Raw genomic sequence first — 13,015 nt, forward strand, 5'->3', positions numbered from 1 at the left:
GGTTGAGTGAGCAACCAGGTCTTCAACGGCAAACCTCCCTTGGCAACCATCGCAGCCACTCATCTGATTGGATCACATAAAACAAATCTGGTAGTAAATCGTCTTGTGTTTGATTGGATCCCACTTTAATTAACTGATAGTAAAGATGCGTGCCATTGGAGCAAAGTTTCAGCTTTGTTTTGAATTAAAATCAGAGATGGATAACACTGATGTCACGTGGGTCCAAGAATGTGGGCAAAAATTCATTCTTCAGATGACAGGCATTCAAAACAAAGCCGTGTACAACATGGTTAGCATTGTTTTCGCTCCTTCAGCGCTTCCCAGAGGCCTGTACCAGCCCGATCCCGCCTTTCTTGGAAAGGGAGCCCCGAGGCACGATCCTAGAAGGAGCAGACTAGCGGAGTTCAAAACGTTATCACGCGCAAACGTCTTTTCATCATGTTTTAGAAACAAGCGTTCGCACTAATCCCTCAATAATCTCTCCAGGAGAACTCGGGCGATAAGGCGCGCCACCCACTGCTTTTCAAAGACTTTTGGGGTAGTCTCTTCCCGCTCTATCTCGGCTTCCCTCGGCCTCTTCTTTTTCCCTCATCCCTCCGCTTCTCCATCATCACTTCCCATTCTGGAAAGGACGTGTGAAGGTGATCACCTTCTCATCCTCCCACGAGCGCTTTTCTTTCTCTCATCGCTGCCAATTTGTTTATGTCCCGATTTCCATCTCGGCAATTATCTGGACTCATCAGCATTTTTTTCTCTCTCAAGCTTTCTGTCTTCTCCGCCCATCAAATTAGAATGTTAATTAAAATGATTCTCCTTCATAAGATGACAAATCGAATGTTTATGGTGATACACCTCCCGTGATGCCACGCGAGAATAGATCCACAACTTAGATTCTTTGAAGGAGCTGCAAGAACCTGAATTACCGTATTATTACTGTATAATGCTCGTTTTTTTTTTACCTAAAAGAGGAACCCAAAGTTTGGGATTTCTATTTGTATATGTGCAATTCCGAAAAATATCGCTAAACATTGGATGCAACGGGAATCTAGCAAGGGTGTCTTCCGCGGTGAGTGCACTGAATCCTAGACTACCAGTGATATAGATGACATATGAAAAGGCATTCGATTTTATCCCATTGTCACAGTATTTTTAGTCATGGTACCATAGACGAATGTAAGGGAATAGAAACAGAAAGTCGTCCTGAAATATATAAATGAACGCAAAAAAGCATTACAGAATCTCATACACTGTTGAAAACAATATTTTTTTCATGGTCATTGTGATATTTTCGTAAATATAGGTAATTTCTTTAACCACTAGCAGCATGCTGACGCAGCAAAATAACATGAAACTGGATCGTTCGGATCCTTTGACAAAATCCTTTCAATACAGTAATCCCTTGCTGAAATGCTGTTTATTTATCGCAGTTTCGCTACTTTGCGGATTTTCATCATGTATTGTGTTCTGCATTCTTTTTGGCTTGACAGTTGCCCCGCCCAATTTCTGCATGACCTTGTGGTCTGAGTTCGACTCATACGTTAAATAGTTTGATGAACCTAGATTATAATCTTTTTCATTTTCAAGGTTTTTGACATGCCGACAAAATGCTCTAGACCAGGGGTCGAAAACCTTTTTGACCCAAAGAGCCATAAAAAAAGGCTCTTTGAACTTAATCAGGCATTGTTAACGCAAATTTAGTAGAGAAAGTATTCAGTTCGGGCAGCACGGCGGCGCAGTGGTTAGCGCATGTGCGGCACAGTTCATGTCTTGGGAACCTCCTGTGTGGGTTCAAATCCAGCTCCAGACTTCCTGTGCGGAGTTTGTATGTTCTCCCCGTGCTTGCGTGGGTTTCCTCCGGGCACTCCGGTTTCCTCCCACATTCCAAAAACATGCATTTCAGGTGAATTGGCCGGTCCAAATTGTCCCTAGGTGTGAATGAGCGAGTGAGTTGTCTGTCCCCGTGTGCCCTGCGATTGGCTGGCAACCAGTTCAGGGTGTCCCCTGCCCACTGCCAGATGATTGCTGGGATGGGCTCCAGCACCCCCGCGACCCTACTAAAGATAAGCGGTGTAGCTGATGAGATGAGAGATGACATCATAGATTTTAAGACAAAATTCATTAAAACTGCCAAACCCTCTCTCCAGACAAGAACTAATTCTTTAGCCATTTTATTTTACTGTGTGATGTTTTATGGTTTCATAAAATATATAAAATAATAATGCCAGAGCCTTTGTCTCTTGTGATTATAAATATACCACCTAAAATTTGCCTCCCTCCCTCATTTTGACTGTCATCTTTGTCCTAAATAATGGTTTCAAAATAAGGGGGAAGCAAAGTTCTTTTGTAAAAATGTCACAAAATACTGCAAACAAGGATACCATCGTACTGTATTTACCTTCATTGCAGACTGCGCTGTCCGGTACACATTCCAACTGCTCACCCAATCAAATCGCTCTACCTGCTTTGCTAGAGCTTCTGGGTAAAACATTTGATTTGGGTTAGAGTTTGTTCTGTTAGTTTTCATCATAAAGTGTCTGAACAGTGAACCTAAATTGTCCAATGAGCTTCCTTGATTTATTTAGAGATTTACAGCCAAAACGGCATATGTTGGAGTGACACTCTGACTGTAAAATGTAGTTAAAATTGTGTCCTATGTATGCTAGACTGAACCCCTCATATATTGGTTCTGTTTTTGCTTTGTAATGAGCGATATGTTAAAATTATTGAATAAGTCATATTTTATGTCTGAGCCATATGTACTCATGAAAAGAGCCCTATATGGCTCTCAAGCCGGAGGTTCCCCACCCCTGGTCTAGACCGACAAAAGCACCAAGATGCTTTATATCGCCGACAACTTCTCGACTAGGTAAACTTTAACCACATGTGGCTCTTTGGCGCTCCCTGGTGGCTCCCTAGTGCTATTTAATAAAGGAAAAATTCTCAGTAGAACAGAACCGGAATGTAACGTTTCTATAACATCCACATTATGGCAGCAAGGTATCATGTAAAGTAAAGTTGATTGTGTCCTTGATCCATAGAGTTGTGCAATAAAACAGCAAGATTATTTTAAAAATTGTAATTTGAGAGTACAAAAGTACCGTAAATTCCGGACTATAGAGCGCACCTGATTATAAGCCGCACCCACCACATTTTAAGAGGAAAACCGATTTTGTACATACACAAGCCGCACCTGTATATAAGCCGCATGTGCCCACATTTAAACATGTAACACAAACACAAAATTAACCCAAACCCAACTTCAAGTCCCGCGATTGAAACTAAATGGGGGGGTTTTTAAGGGTTATTGTTCTATCTTCGTTATTCATTATCCATTATCCGTTATCGGTCAGTTCATAATACGCTACAAAGCCTAGGAGCCGGGACACTTACTCTCAGCCAAAAGGCCAAGCTAAGGTCCTAGTCCTAAAGCCTTGCTGCGATCATTGCGAATGCACCGTTCCCGGAGGTACTGCAATACCGGGCCGATGCGTGCGTTCCCGGAGGTACTGCAATACCGGGCCGATGCGTGGAGTGGACAGAGCAAGCTCTTATTCCATCTCCGGATTGCAAAAATCAAAGATCATGGCAAAGGCCAATTGTCACATGACGACTCATTTAGAATCTCACCTTCATTAAAGTCTACAGTCCAAAAATCACAGCCGGCAAAATGAACGGAAAATGATACCGGTACTTAAGATTTGATGCAGACCTGCAGAGTCCAGGTCCCGTTGAAAGCAATCCAAGGAAAAAAGTATATTTCCAAAGGTAAGGGTAGGAAAAATATATCAGATGAACACATTTACTCACGCAACTCCTTTTTCTTTAACCAACTTTTTACCCCCTCTTCTTTCCTTGTCTGTCCCTCACCTTTAACGGTCCCCACTCAAACTCGGCACCCCGCGTTTGTTCCCCCCCTCATTTTTCGTTCACCCGTGCAAAACATATCAGAATAAGTTTCTAAAATAAATACAAATAAATACATTACAAAAATATACAGTTGCAAATACATATTATACATGGGTTACACATATTTACAAAGAAAGACGGTACACCGAGAGAGTTTTCAAAACTTTAATAATAATAATAGAGCTTTAACAGGGCAGTTAATGGTAGCAACACTCGAGCGCCGCTGGCGGCCGTTAGAAAAATGACATAAATTGGCCGCATCACTGAATAAGCCTCAGGGTTGAAAGTTAGGGAAAAAAGTAGCGGCCTATAGTCCGGAATTTACGGTAATTTGTTTTGGATTAAAGACAGAATTTTTCCTAAACCTAAAGAAGAGACCCCAGTCATTGGACATGGGGGGGAAATGGAACACCCAAACAGTAGTAACCAAGGGGAAAAATAAAATAAGAAAGGAAAGGAAAACGCTAAAGTATGCAAGAGGTATACCGAAAAAGAAGCAATGCTGGGCTGAATGTATGTAAATGTGAAAGAGGAAGATTAAAGCGATTGTCGGAATGACTGACTGGTATCTGCATCACACTGTCATGTGCGTCCTCTCCTGCTTGCTGGTAGTGAAGCAGCAAGGCAAGAGAAAGAGTTAAGCCCTCCTCTTCAGTTTTCTATCTCTCAGCTTCATCTTTGACTACTCAGGAGCTCACTCTCCAAGAGTAGCTCATTTTCCAATCTCCTCAAAGTCCACTTTTAAAAACAGAAAATTCTGATTTTTGTGCAGCTGATCAAATTCAAGGTTCGTATGGGGGCTTGAAAATGTTATGTTTTCATTGAGGCTGACATTGCTCTCTAGTGTCTTGGCTTTGCTATTGCATTTCTTCTTCCCTTGTGGTTCACGGCAACTGGCATTGGTTTGTATGGCATTGTCTGATAAAGCGCTATCGGGCCCTACGGCTCGCACCCAAAAGGATAGGTGCATCCTACACCTAAACAGAGCTCTTTGATATGTGTATTAGTGAAGGTATTCTGTATCAATTGTAGACATTTATTATAGGCCATGCAAAAATTAAAGTAGCATTTACCAGAGGTTAATTGTAACGGGAAGAATGAAATAAAATGAAATGATCTGCATTTATATAGCGCTTTTCAAGTCCATGACTTCCCAAAGCGCTTTACAATGTGCTCCACATTTCCCAATAGCGGCCTTGCAGCCATGTAAGGCGCTAACCTGCTTATTGGGGGTATTAGGGGTTCAGTGTCTTACCCAAGGACACTTCGACATGAAACACGGACGAGCCGGGATTCGAACTGGGATCCCTTGATCCCAAGACAAGCGCTCTACCTCCTGAGCTACTGCCGCCCCTTAAGAACTTCCAAGCAACTGAAAATTCTCGTGATTTGTCTAAATAATAGTTACACACAGATCTACAAATATATTTGTGAAGGACTGAAAATCATATCTTGATAAATGCTCACGCAAACACCAGATTTCTGTTTTTAATTGTAATGGAGAAATAGGGGCAGCACGGCGGCGCAGTGGTTGGCGCGTGTGCGGCACAGTTCTGAGGTCATGAGATCGAATCTCCTGTGTGGAGTTTGCATGTTCTCCCCGTGCTTGCGTGGGTTTCCTCCGGGCACTCCGGTTTCCTCCCACATTCCAAAAACATGCATATCAGATTAATTGACCGGTCCAAATTGTCCCTAGGTGTGAATGAGCGAGTGAGTTGTCTGTCTCCGTGTGCCCTGCGACTGGCTGGCAACCAGTTGAGGGTGTCCCTTGCCCACTGCCCGATGATTGCTGGGATGGGCTCCAGCACCCCCGCGACCCTACTGAGGATAAGCGGTGGAGATAATGGATGGATGGATGGAGAAATAGGAAACTTGGCTTTGAAAGTCCTTAAAAAGTGCTTGAATTTGGCCATAAAAAGGGTGTAAGAACCCTTCAAATTGTCTCTGGTTGTTTTTTAAACACTACCTTGTAAAACAAGTTAGCGCTGTAAAAAGTCATTTTGAAAACTTGTATGTGTGAGCAAGAGTACAGGATACAGTGTGAGTTTGGATGGGAAAAATGGGTCTAGGTTTCAGATTTGTATCTACCTTCCTTTTCTTCTTTGTATTTTGAGAGGATTCACACAGTGACCTCTTTGTTTGGGACAGTGAGTACACCTCTGTGGCCCCCTGGATCGAGAAAATTGACGATTTCCTGTAGCGGGCGATGGAGGAGACAGAAAAAAAAGAGATAACAGAAAAAAGGATATGATGGAGATGAAGAGGTTGGCGTGCACGAATATTGAGAGAGGAAGGGAATGGAGAGAGAACTGTACTTGGAAGAACGCGTGATTGGAGGAGAGTGAAATAGGAGATGGGAGGAAGAGGGGAAATCGGATGAATGAGTGATTGGTTTTGTGGAGGTTTGAATGAATGAACAGTGGTTGAAAAGCTCAGGATTGGTGTAGGATTCCCAAACGCTTCAATGTGATCATGATGAGGAACAAAAAATTAGGAAAGTTGCAAATCCCTCCAGGTTCGAATAGTAACTACTTTCTTTTGTCAGTTGCACTCCTAAACAAAAAAACATTAGGTAACATTATTTTACAGGTTTCTAGTTGTTTATTTATTTAAATACATTAATAATGTGAATATAAATACAGTGGAACCTCGGTTCTCGACCATAATCCGTTCCAGAACCCTGTTCGAAAACCGATTTGTTCGATCGCCGAAATCATTTTTGCCATTAAAAATAATGTAAATCGTTTTAATCCGTTCCAACACCCTGAATGTTTACCTTGAATGTTTAACGTAAACATAAAGCTAACCCAGGCTAAACGTACGTTCGCGTTATCGTAATCTTCCGTATGAAAGATTACGCTAACATGAACGTGTAAAAATAAAAAAAAAGGATAAAGGAAAGAATTATGCATAGGATTTCTTACCTTTGTGGTGGTCAGCAGAAGGCGCAGGTGGACGGTGGGGGAGAATCAGACACTCGCACACCTCCTTCATATTTTGCTATTATTTCTTTCTTAAATAGTTGTACGCACTACTTTTCTTTTTTCACCTGTAGCAACTTTGCTGCTTGCACTGACTTTCTTCGGAGGCATAATTAGGGGCTAAAAAACTTCGTACACCTATATTAAAAGCGAAAGTAAAACGAAGTACGCCCGCACGCGATAACAGTTGGTCACAAAAAGAGCGATCTACACCCGTACGCCGCTCAGCATCGCATCCTAGCGTACGCACTCACACATTACCGGCGTTCGAACTCCGATTTTTTTGACCGAACAGCGAAGCAAGAATTTCTGGAAATTTTTGGTCGGACTCCGATTTGTTCGAACTGAGAGACGTTCGAAAACCGAGGTTCCACTGTACCATTATGAAACATGAAGTCCTTTACTGAACACATTTTCGTGTGAATAAAGCAAAGTACGTAACGTCAACACCACAAATGACAAAAACAAACAACAACAATATAAAAGCCACGAGGAATTCAATACACTGTACAATGTGATACTCAAAATTTAGGAACAGATAGTTTTCCCCAGTGATTTAGGATCTATTATCAGTACTGTTACACGTCGCTCGCCATCATTGCGGAGATCTGGCTCATCTCTAAATCGAATGCCTTTTCGTGTGTCATTTGTATCAATGGCGATTCATTAGTTAAGTGTCAAGCGCTCACTGCCAAGTTCGATACAGTGTTTTGCGATTTTGGTCAGTGGCATTAATTGACGGATCAATCATTGCATATTGCCTTAAGGTTATAAAGAGCCTGACGGTTTCACTCAACTACACAACTAAGCTCTTACTATAGTCCCTTTTTCATGCGCCTTATAGTCCGGTATGCCTTGTGTATGAAAAATATCTCATAGACGACTATTTTTGGGGGGTTTGGTTTATAATCAGGTGTGCCTTTCTGCGTAGAAAATATGCTACTTGTAAAGCTGTTGCAAGGGTGTTTTATAACTGAGGTTTCACCAAGATGTTTCAGGGATCGAACGGATGCTTAAAATCCTTGAGAATGCTAAAATTCTGTGTTTTCAAATGCTTAAATGGATTTTAAATGAATTTTTGTTAAGTGCTTGGACATTTTTCATAAATTTTTCACACCTTGTCTGCTTAAAAATCTCGCCATCACTGCTTTCTGCGGGCTTCGCTTTGCCATTTCATTTCTTCCCTTGTGATTAACAGCAGCTGGCATTAGTTTGTATGGCATTGTCTTATGAAGCATTATTCCCCCATAAGGCAGGTGCATGCTACACAACAGAGTACTATGAAATGTGTATAAAGCAAAATCGGTTTTCCTCTTAAAATGTGGTGGGTGCGGCTTATAATCAGGTGCGCTCTATAGTTCGGAATTTACGGTAAACGTATTTTTCAACCCAGTTCAAGGAGTTTTCTCCCCCCCTCTGTTGATGTCATCTTCCAGTTGCCACGGATAGAGCAAAAAGGCATCAGGAGCAAGGATGCATTCTGATAGTGAACAAGAGAATGCGGGAAGAAAATGAAGAAATGAAATCAGCCTGGCATCATTTGCATTTAAGTTTTATCAGCGAAGGAGGAGAGTGTTTCGGGGCCTGATAAGGCGAGGGTGTCGTTGGGAGACCTGAAGGTGGAACGGGGGGCAGGGGCTTGCGTTTGCTGGAAGAGTTTGCAAAGCTCGACTGTGCTTACCAATTAAGGCTGGGGGGATCGATTCAAATATAGATATTATTGATACTGAGCAATGTTCCTCTAAGCTGCAGACCTGCAGAGTCCGGGTCCCGTTGAAAGTAATCCGAGGAAAAAAGTGTATATTTCCAAAGTCTGTCCCTCACCTTTAGCGGTCCCCACTTAAACTCGGCACCCCGCGTTTGTTCCGCCCCTCATTTTTTGTTCACCCGTATCAGAGTGTCTAAAATAAATACAAAAAAATACATTACAAAAATATACAGTTGCAAATACATATTATACATGGGTTACACATATTTACAAAGAAAGACGGTACTCCGGTTCAAAGCTTTAATCATAATAATAGAGCTTTGACAGGGCAGTTAATGGTAGCAACACTCGAACGCCGCTAGAAAAATGACATAAATTGGCCGCATCACTGAATAAGCCGCAGGGTTGAAAATTATGGAAAAAAGTAGCGGCTTATAGTCTGGAATTTACGGTATATAGGTATTGTTGACGTTATATATTTATTTTCGTTACATTACTGCTTTCTTTTGGTTTGACTCGCTTGACTCGTTTTCTGAAAAAGTTGTAATACTCTTTAAATTTGCATTTTAGTTATTTTTTTATTTTAAAAAACGGCCATTTTTAATCTGTTTTCATCATAGTCATAAAGAAATTGAAGGGGGGGAGTTCAATTATTGAATGATCATGAGGTTTCCGAGCAAAAAGTATCAATATCGGATCGGTATCGATTGATACTATCTTGGATTGGATCGATACTAAAAAAATCCCATTATAACCAATGTTCCCTGTAATTTTCCACGGGTCTGAGCGTTCACACAAAGTCGGTGAGCAGCGCTTGAAACAACAGTGAGCAACCATAATCCCAAGTGTGGCAGGATAATTAATTATCAAACATGTCCAAAACTTGACATCAAGTTACATTTTGCTGAGTTTCCGGCAATGCAAATTTATTTTTCTCTTTTGAATGAATTGACTCATGTACTATTGCAAACGTCGTTTGTTCTTTCACAAGATATCCATTTCTTTTTATTTCCTGATATATTTTGTCGCATAATATTAAATTTTTTCGGGGCTTATTTAGTCGGTTGCAAGATACAGAACTGTACTTAATCACGTTTTTTTTGTGAAAGTACAATGTTGGCAACAAGATTCACTTGATATAATTGGAAATTATTTGAATGCAACACCAACTTTTTCTTTTTTCTGTGTTTTTTTCTACTTTTTTTTTTAAATTCCTTTAAAATTATTTATAAATTCCTGTTTATTTTTTCCGAGCTGTTACTTTTTTCTTTCTTTCTTTTCTTTTTTTTGGCTTTTTTTCTAAATTTTTCCTTCTTTTTTTCTCTTTCTTTTGTTTCTTTTTTTCTCAGCTTTTCACTACTTTTTCATTTTGGTATTTTTTTCTTTTTCGTTCTATTCCCCCCTTCCTTTAAGTCATGTTGTCCATCATTTTACATAATTTTTGGTCATGTTGGGATTAAAGAAGCAAAAACAACCCGAAGAGCCGTTTAGGACCCGAAAGAGCCGGTTCCTTTTAGTGAGCCAAGCTGAAGAAGCCGCTTCTCTACTAACTTTACTCAACTTCGTTCGACTCCGACTCGACTTCAAAATACCACATTCAGGACACAACGTCAGGGGAACCCGTGAATTTTTACCTTCATGCACTGTAACTTTGACTTGAGTGGCTTCCTTATAAGTCATTTTGAGCCCTCATTCTTGTGCGCTGGCTAGATTTTCTTGTGCGCTGAGAATGTGCGAGCAGTGCGCAATTGCGCACGCGTGCAGCTTAGAGGGAACACTGATTATAACCCACCTCTATTACCAATGCGTGGCAAGAATTGACTCGAGTAAACGAAGGTGGCTCTGAGTTCAGTCGGTGAGTTGAATGCTTCAACTGCGGAGACGTGCGCCCGGGGGGCCAGCGTGCGGTGGGGCTGTGCGTGCGAGGGGGTTAATATCAGACCAAATAATTAGATTCGCTATCGTCTCGGCAGCAGCAGTGCGGGGATCAGGCAGATTAAAGCCGGGCTCAAGGCGAGTTGAATATTCATGAGGGGACCAGGGTCCGGGCTTAGACTGTAGCTCAAAGACTCTCCTCTGGCTGATGGAGCTTAAGGCGTTGCTCTCTTCCGGCATTGAGCTGGAGCGAAGGGGCCTGATGGAAAGATGGAGGGCTGCTTGGACACTTACAATGACAGCCAAGGAAATGTCTTGGCATGCAATGTGATTGTTATCCAATTGCTGAAATGCCTGAAATGCAGTTGCGGGCCATGCATTTCACACCTAGGCCTTCATTAGGGGCGGCAGTGGCTCAGGAGGTAGAGCGCTCGTCTTGGGATCAAGGGATCCCAGTTCGAATCCCGGCTCGTCTGTGTTACATGTCAAAGTGTCCTTGGGTAAGACACTGAACCCCTAATACCCCCAATAAGCAGGTTAGCGCCTTACATGGCTGCAAGGCCGCTATTGGGAAATTTAAAGCACACTGTAAAGCGCTTTGGGAAGTCTTGACTTGAAAAGCGCTACATAAATGCAGATCATTTCATTTCATTAGGCTGAATCGATCCATCCTTCACTTATTTATGGCTTCAGCAGAGACACGTGGAGTCTTTAAAAGCAACTATAGTTATCCCATAAAATTGCATTATTTACCATACTGTATATAGTGGTTAATAAAGTGCCCACTAGCAGGCGCTGGCCCCACCAACTCGAAATCTGATTGGCTAAACCAAAGACTTTATCAATGCTATGCCTCATAGCCTTCAGAGGGCTTCGTGAAGGCCTCTGGGCAGATTACTAATCCTGGCAGAAAGTAATGGCTCAAATGTGATTGGTTAAATGCCTAAATATAAAAGCACACATTTGGAAGCAGTATAAAAATATGAGGTAAAATTTAACTGTTCAGTGAAAAAATGAATGGTATAGTAGTATGGTACGGTTAAGTAGGATAAAAGATTTTAGATGTTACCTTACGCCTGCAAAAAAAGGCCTTGATGATATCAACTTGAAATCTGATTGGCTTAGCCAAACAGCTTTATCAAACACTCATGTTATCCATCAGGGCCTTCAGTAGTCTATGTGAAGGCCTCCGAACGAGATTACGGGCCCTGGCAACAAGTTATGTCTGAAATTTGATTGGTTAAATGCTTAAATATGAAAGCACACATTTGAAAGTATTATAAAGATGTCAAGGTTTAAATGAGTTAAAAGTGAACTGTTAAGTGGAAAAATAAATGGTATAATACTATAGTATGGTTTAGTACAATAGGATATTTTAGGCTTTGGTGCATTACCGCCTCCTAGCTGACGTCACTTTACGCCTGCAAAAAAGGCCTCGATGATGCCAACTTAAAATCTGATTGGCTAAGCCAACAGATTTATCAAACACTCATGTTATCCATCAGGGCCTTCAGTAGTGTTTGTGAAGGCCTCTGAACCAGATTACTGGCCCTGGCAACAAGTAATGTGATTGGTTAAATGCTTAAATATTAAAGCACACATCTGAAAGCAGAGCAACCAGGGGGGAAGCAATGAAAGGAAACCGAGGGACTATTTGGAATTATTTAATAAGTATTCATGGACAAAAAATAATTACATCATATGATTCAAATATATTTTAGACCAGCAGAGAAGGCCTTGCGGGTTCCATGGTTCTTCTATTCTAGTAAACTCGCTCCTTTCTCTTCCGGCCGGCCTAATTGCACACGTAGACAGCAGTGTTCCCTCTAAACTGTGCGCGTGCGCATTTGCGCACTGCTCGCACATTCCTTAGCGCACAAGAAAATCTAGCCAGCGCACAAAAATGAGGGCTCAAAATTACTCAAGAAGCGACTCAAGTCAAATTCACAGTGCATGAAGGTAAAAATACACAGGTTCCCCTGACGTTGTGTCCTAAATGCCGTATTTTGAAGTCGAGTCGAAGGAGAACGAAGTTGAGTAAAGTTAGTAGAGTTTGTCGGGGAACCGGCTTCTTCGGCTCGGCTCACTAAAAGGAACCGGCTCTTTCGGGTCCTAAACGACTCTTCGGGTTGTTTTTGCTTCTTTAATCCCAAATATTATGTAAAATTATGCACAAAATGACTTAAAGGAAGGGGGGAATAGAACAAAAAAGAAAAAAATACCAAAATGGAAAAGTAGTGAAAAGCTGAGAAAAAAAGAAACAAAAGGAAGAGGAAAAAAGAAGGAAAAATTTAGAAAAAGCCAGAAAAAAAAGTAAAGAAAGAAATGTAGGAAAAAAGACAAAAAGAAAAAAGTAACAGCTTGGAAAAAAATAAACACAATAAGATTTTTTTAAAGGAATTTAAAAAAAAGTTCAAATAATTTCCAATGATATCAAGTGAATCTTGTTGCCAACATTGTACTTCCACTAAAAAATGTGATTAAGTACAGTTCTGTATCTTACAACCGACTAAATAAGCCCCCAAAAATGTTAATATTATGCAAC

At 41.2% G+C, this 13,015-nt stretch overlaps 1 protein-coding gene and 1 pseudogene across 2 annotated transcripts in view; one reads left to right on the top strand and one right to left on the bottom strand.

The window, feature by feature from the left end:
* The window catches only part of zfpm1 (zinc finger protein, FOG family member 1), a 183,854-nt gene that overhangs the window by 145,282 nt on the left and 25,557 nt on the right, over positions 1 to 13,015 (top strand). The gene's annotated exons all lie outside the window — the stretch shown is intronic.
* LOC148362333 (U2 spliceosomal RNA) lies at positions 3,485 to 3,658 on the bottom strand (annotated as a pseudogene).

This window comes from Urocampus carinirostris, chromosome 7, assembly GCF_059441175.1.
Source record: "Urocampus carinirostris isolate Australia breed hairy pipefish chromosome 7, RoL_Ucar_1.0, whole genome shotgun sequence".
Classification (NCBI taxonomy): Eukaryota; Metazoa; Chordata; class Actinopteri; order Syngnathiformes; family Syngnathidae; genus Urocampus; species Urocampus carinirostris.